This window comes from Fukomys damarensis, unplaced genomic scaffold (genome assembly GCF_012274545.1).
Source record: "Fukomys damarensis isolate Sample0158 unplaced genomic scaffold, DMR_v1.0_HiC HiC_scaffold_35, whole genome shotgun sequence".
Taxonomy (NCBI): domain Eukaryota; kingdom Metazoa; phylum Chordata; class Mammalia; order Rodentia; family Bathyergidae; genus Fukomys; species Fukomys damarensis.
The window spans coordinates 55,347,226-55,352,953 of NW_022900947.1; the positions used below are offsets into that span (position 1 = coordinate 55,347,226).

The 5,728-nt window shown below is 38.8% G+C and overlaps 1 long non-coding RNA gene across 3 annotated transcripts in view; it reads right to left on the reverse strand.

Annotated features, from left to right (window-relative positions):
• LOC104849593 overlaps window positions 1–2,495 on the reverse strand; it is a 30,087-nt gene extending 27,592 nt beyond the window's left edge. For all 3 annotated transcript variants that reach the window (XR_776790.2, XR_776788.2, XR_776789.2), the window contains exons 1-2: window positions 2,441–2,495; window positions 587–675 (exon numbers count right to left, since the gene is read on the reverse strand). This is a non-coding gene — a long non-coding RNA (uncharacterized LOC104849593). The remainder of the gene's footprint in view (window positions 1–586; window positions 676–2,440) is intronic.
• Between the last annotated feature and the right edge of the window lie 3,233 nt (window positions 2,496–5,728).

Below are 5,728 nucleotides of genomic sequence, written 5' to 3' on the forward strand. Positions count from 1 at the left end.
GAGAGAGAGAGAGAGAGAGAGAGAGAGAGAGAGAGAGAGATCTTTGCAGAAAATGGTTCTTCATCTCAGGAGCACAGAAGTCTCCTTCAATCCTGGACAGAGATCTGAGCTCCTCCCACTAAAGGGCCCTATTACTCCATGCCCTGGCTATAGATTCAGTCTTTGAAGTACACACAGACACACATGGCTGCTTCACTTTTGTATCAAGTTCCTGTATCTGACAGATTAAAAAATGACTGGTCATAATCTTTAGTTGATAAAGGAAATAAAGAAGAGTATAATATATGAGGATTCCAACACACAAGATAATCCAGCAAGGCTAATCCACACCCGCATTCTAACCTTTCCCATCAGAGTCTGTAACCAGTGCCTTTGAAGGCATGGAAGCTGCTCTGGAGAACTTGCACTTTCTCTGACAGAGGAGGCAAAGTAGGAGGAAGAGGTGTAGGGTACAGTCAAACTTCTGAGGATTAATCTACAATCACCAATATGGAGAATCTTCTGGCTTTTTGGAACACCTAAACATACAGTCACATGCTTCACTTTATTCAGTCACATCAGAGTCCTTCTTACTTTTATTACTTACTTGACACCTGTGTCTGTCCATTTGTTTCCTCTTCCTTCATTGATCCTAGTTTCCTTCAGTCATGGCATTAAGGAAACCAAGCTTCATTTCTAAGAATCACAAAGGGAACAAGAAATGTTGGACTTAAAATCAACTGATCTGTCCCGCCACAAAACCTTAACAGTCTCGCTGTGACTCAGGCCACATGCAACCTAATCTAAGAAAACTGAACTTGATAGAAAACAAATTATCACTGTTTCACAAAATGGTATCTATGTAGCATTTGATTTTGTTCTCCTGCTCTTTGTTGCCTCTCCACCTCACCCAATTCCAGTCACAGCCATGGAACCATTTTCTCTCACTTTCAATCTATAGACAGTTTGATTTAGAAACACAGTTCTGCTAGTAACAAGCAAAATTCCCTAGCAGCAGAAGACAAACCTTGCTAAGAAGCAAGGAAGAAACTACTTAACAAAATTTGACAGACAAAATTGTAAAATACTTGAAGCTGCTTTCAGCTCTTAGCACCCCACTGCATCTGCTGAGCGTCCCACACCTCCCATTTCTGTACTTCATCAGAGCCTTATAGTAACTGCCTCCAATTTTACCCAAATAACAGTATCTCACTCCTTTCTGCACTGGAAAATGAAGGTGTGTGCCATGGGTAAGTGTGGTAAGCAGATTTTTTTTCAAGTGTTGACTAATAGGTAGTCCTCCTAGAAACCCACCATGTATGAGTCTAGTCATGAAGTAGTTAGGAAAGGAAAATTTTGTTTGTGGAAGACTTCAGCAATCCCTTAGCTGTTAAACCAAATCAGCAACTGCGTCCTTTAACTAGGGTCCAAGCTGCTTTCTGACTGTGTTGCTCATCACACATTTCTCAAGTTTTAATGTACATATGAATCCTGTAAAAATGCATATTTTAATTAATTGGATCTGGATCAAGGCCCTCTATGGTGTAGCATTTCAATGATGACAATTTAACCAACTGGTGGATCAAGCTTGTGGTGGCAAAGTGTTAGACTACTTTCTACTCACTAAGGAAGGGAAAGAAAAAAAAACTGAGCATCACCAATTTGACAGGGTAAAGCACATAAGTAAGGGACTTGATAGAGAACCCAAAAGAGGGGACCAGGTTGATATTGCCTCTAGTCCTACATTTACACTGTGCTTCTGTCTGTCGGCCTGGTTCATGTAGTTCTCAAATGTTCTACTTTCATCTGTGAGAACCCTATTCAGTTAATATCTTCTCCAAGATAATCCCATTCCTGACGTCCCCAGCTTCCCCAAAAGGTCACAGAACATCTTCTATATTTAATCATCCATTTGTCCGACATCGGGTACTAACTTTTCCCTATGTGAGTTTTGCCTACAGCCATAGGAAAATTCCTTAGAAGTAAAATCACCCTTCACACATAACCCTCATAACAATTAGCACTGCGCTGCTCACAAAATAGAGGCTAAGAAAACATTACTTTCTCCTTAAATATACATGTCAATAGGTAGAATTTTAGAATTTCTCAAAAATTAACATAGTTGATTAAATTTTTAAATAATATTTTCAATTATGTAACATATACTGTGGAATATTTGTAAAATATTAAAAGCAAAGGAAAACAAAAACATTTTGGCCTATTTTCCTAGTCTTTTCTCATGAATGCATGGTGGGGAGAGGTGTTTTTCATGTCATTCTTTGATGCAATGTATTTTATTTTCTCTTTACATTGTATAAAAAATTTCTATAAAATTAAATATATTTTTAAAAATTTCACTGTCTGTAGAATATTCTGAAGTAGGTCACTAGTAACAATCCATCTGTGATGGACTCAGCTCCTTATGAACTTTTGCTATCATAAATAATGTCATGATACAGACCTGCTTTCTTCTTTGTCAGCATTTCTGGCTATTTCCTCAGAAGTGGCATTACTGGGGAAGAATGGTATGGAAATATGTTCAGACAGGGTATGATAACATGAGTCCATCAGCTTTTACAGTTTGGGTCCAATTATTAAGTCCTCCATACACTATTTGCAAAACTTTAACAGGTTATCTCTCTTCACATCTCAGTTTTATTATCTGTAAAATGAACACAGTACTTTTTTCCATAGGACATTAGCAAGGATTAACTGAAGCCAAGCATGTTACAAAGGTATTCGCTGTACCTCATAATTTAACCACTAGATGGAAGTAGAGGTTTGTCATTCTAAAGTCCTGGTTTGCCACTCTAGCAGCTACAGAACCTGGAAATCGGTAAGAACTGCAATTTCTCCACCTGTACCCCAGCATTACTTAGTCAGCATCTCGGGGCACAATAATATGCTTTAACAAGTCCTCCAGATTATTCTCATGTACTCGGAAGTTTAGGAATTGTTATTCTAATATACAGCTACATTTCTCATTGTTATGTTGCCTTGATATGGAGAAGTGCCAAAAGACAACAGAGTACTGCTGACTGCTTTAACAGCTATACTAAATGGCACACAAACATTTATACATATATACAAGATGGATCCTTATCTTTATGAAAATTTATGAGATGATTTTTTAGTATTTTTTAAAATGGGGAAATAAGCTTAGATTTAATTAACCTGCCCAACGTCAGTCACTTAGTCTATATCCCAATCTAGGCCATAGATTTACTTGTTAGATTACATACACTGCTACCTCACAGACAAGACCTGGTCAGGAGTCATAAAGGCTAATATCCTATCCTCTACCTTGCTGAGACAGGAGGATCACTGAGAGTTCAAGGCCTCTGAGCTACAATGAGCTACACAGTAAGGCCTATGTCTAACGAAAAAAGTTTAAAAGATCAGACATAAAGTACAAATATTGCAAAAGATTTAATGACAGGTCAATAAATTGGTTGAATTAACCTCACAATAAACTATAAGAAACAAAGACGCCTGCTGCTGACACAGCCTCCATCGCTCAAGCGCCGGGAGGCAGCCTGGGCCCCGATCCACCGTGGGAAGGAGAGCCACACCTGCTCCTGACCCAGCCGCCATCCCTCAAGCGCCGGGAGGTAGCCGTGTGGGCGCTCCTAAACCCCCATAAGTCCCCACACACACACTCTCAGACCTCCTGTGTCAGTCTTTGCACCCACTCTGCAGTGGCAGAGGTGGTGATCAAGGGTATTTTTTTGAGTTCCCAACTTTGAACATCTTTAAAGAAAGGGCATGGGAAACCTGTAATAAAACATTGTGGAGTGCAGCCATTCAGAAGGTTGGGGAACTCAATCTGGGCCTTGCAGCCCGAGGTCAGTCAGTGTCATGGGGTTCAGCCATCAGCTAACTGAGACCAGGGGTCATCCATCCTTGCTCTGCCTGAGTCATTAAATGGTAAATATACTATATTGAAATTTTGTTCACTGCTGACATGTTCTGGACTGCTTCTTGATTTCAATTTAATTCAAATGATTTAAGGGTGATAGACTAGTCACTACCACCGGTGGTCAGTGTCAAAGTTGTGCTTGATCTTAATGTGTTGCTGATTGTATCAGTTGGGATAAAGCATTGCGGTTGATTTGATGAGCTGTTTTTTCTGATGTTATGAAGATGAGAATGTCTGTGGGTCATTAGAGACACAGAAGCTAGGGTGCAACTATATCAGGAAGATTTGGGCGATAATACAGAGATTCAACCAAGGACAGTCCGACAACAAAAATTAAAATGAGAAAACACTTAAGCAAGATACAAGGACAGACTTCCAGTTCACCAATGGCAAAAGTAGGGCAAAGGAGGATGAAAAGGCTGATAGTGAACCACCAGGACACCCTGAACTCAAAGCACAGGAAGTAACAAAACAGATCGATCAGGCTCTAGAAAAATTCAAAACAGAAATAATTTCCCAGATAACCATAGAGATAGTGAGCAAAAGGGAAGTCGTGATTCAAGACTCTAGAGCAGAAACTGACAAAAAAATAGATGAGCTCAGGACCATGATAGAAGCCATGAAGGCCCAGCATAAGAAATGGAAAAAATAAATGCCCAACATAGGAAAGAAATGGAATCCATACAACAGATTCAGATATCCAGAGATTAAACACTCTATTGAAAGTGTACGCAACAGAATAAAAGAATGCGAAGATAGACTCTCAGATATAGAAGATAAGATTGCAGTCAGTGACCATGAAAAGAGAGGTCTCTTAAAAACAGTAAGAGATCATGAGAAATTGATCCAACAACTCCTAGATGATGCAAAAAAGAATAAAATAAGACTGATAGGAACCCATGAAGTAGCAGAAGAAAATACAAATGACTTAAAAAAGCTGTTCACAGAATTAGGGACAGAAAACTTCCCAAACAGAAGGGAAGAATTTGACATTCAGATAACTGAGGCATATAGGATCCCAACTAGCTACAATCAAAAAAAATTCTACACCTAGACATATAATAATCAAGATCCCAGAAACCCAACAGAAGAACAAAATACTACAAGCAGTAAGAGAAAAGAAACAAATAACATACAAAGGAAAGTCCATCAGAATCACAGCAGACTTTTCAACACAAATCCTTGGGGCAAGGAGAGCCTGGAAAGATATTTCAAGTTCTAAAAGAGAACAACCTCCAACCTAGACTGATGTATCCAGCAAAACTTTCTTTCAAAATGGATGGGGAAATAAGACACTTCCATGACAAAGAACACCTGAGAAACTACATGAATACCAAACCAGCACTACAAGGAATTCTAAACAAGATCCTAGAAAAAGACAATGAAGGCAACAACACCTTGAGGCCCAACAGAGCAAATCAAGTAGGCAAGGCAAGAAATTAAAAGGAGAAGGTGAAAAAGTAAAAAGAGTCAACAAAAGGCCAATAACATGTCAATAATAAGTCAGTACATATCAGTTATAACCAGCAATGTCAATGGCCTCAACTCACCAATCAAGAGAAACAGACTGGCAGAATGGAATAAGAAGCAAAATCCAACAATATGTTGTATACAAGAAACACACCTACTGCAAAAAGAAGCCCATAGACTGAAAGTGAAAAGATAGAAAACAATTCTCCATGTGACAGGAGCTCAGAAAAAAACAGGGGTAGCAATCTTATTTGCAGACAAAGTAAATTTCAAATCAAAACTGATTGTAGTATTATTGATGTAGGATGGTACTATATCATACCTCTGTGAATGTAAAATATCTTGTACCTGCTTTATGAT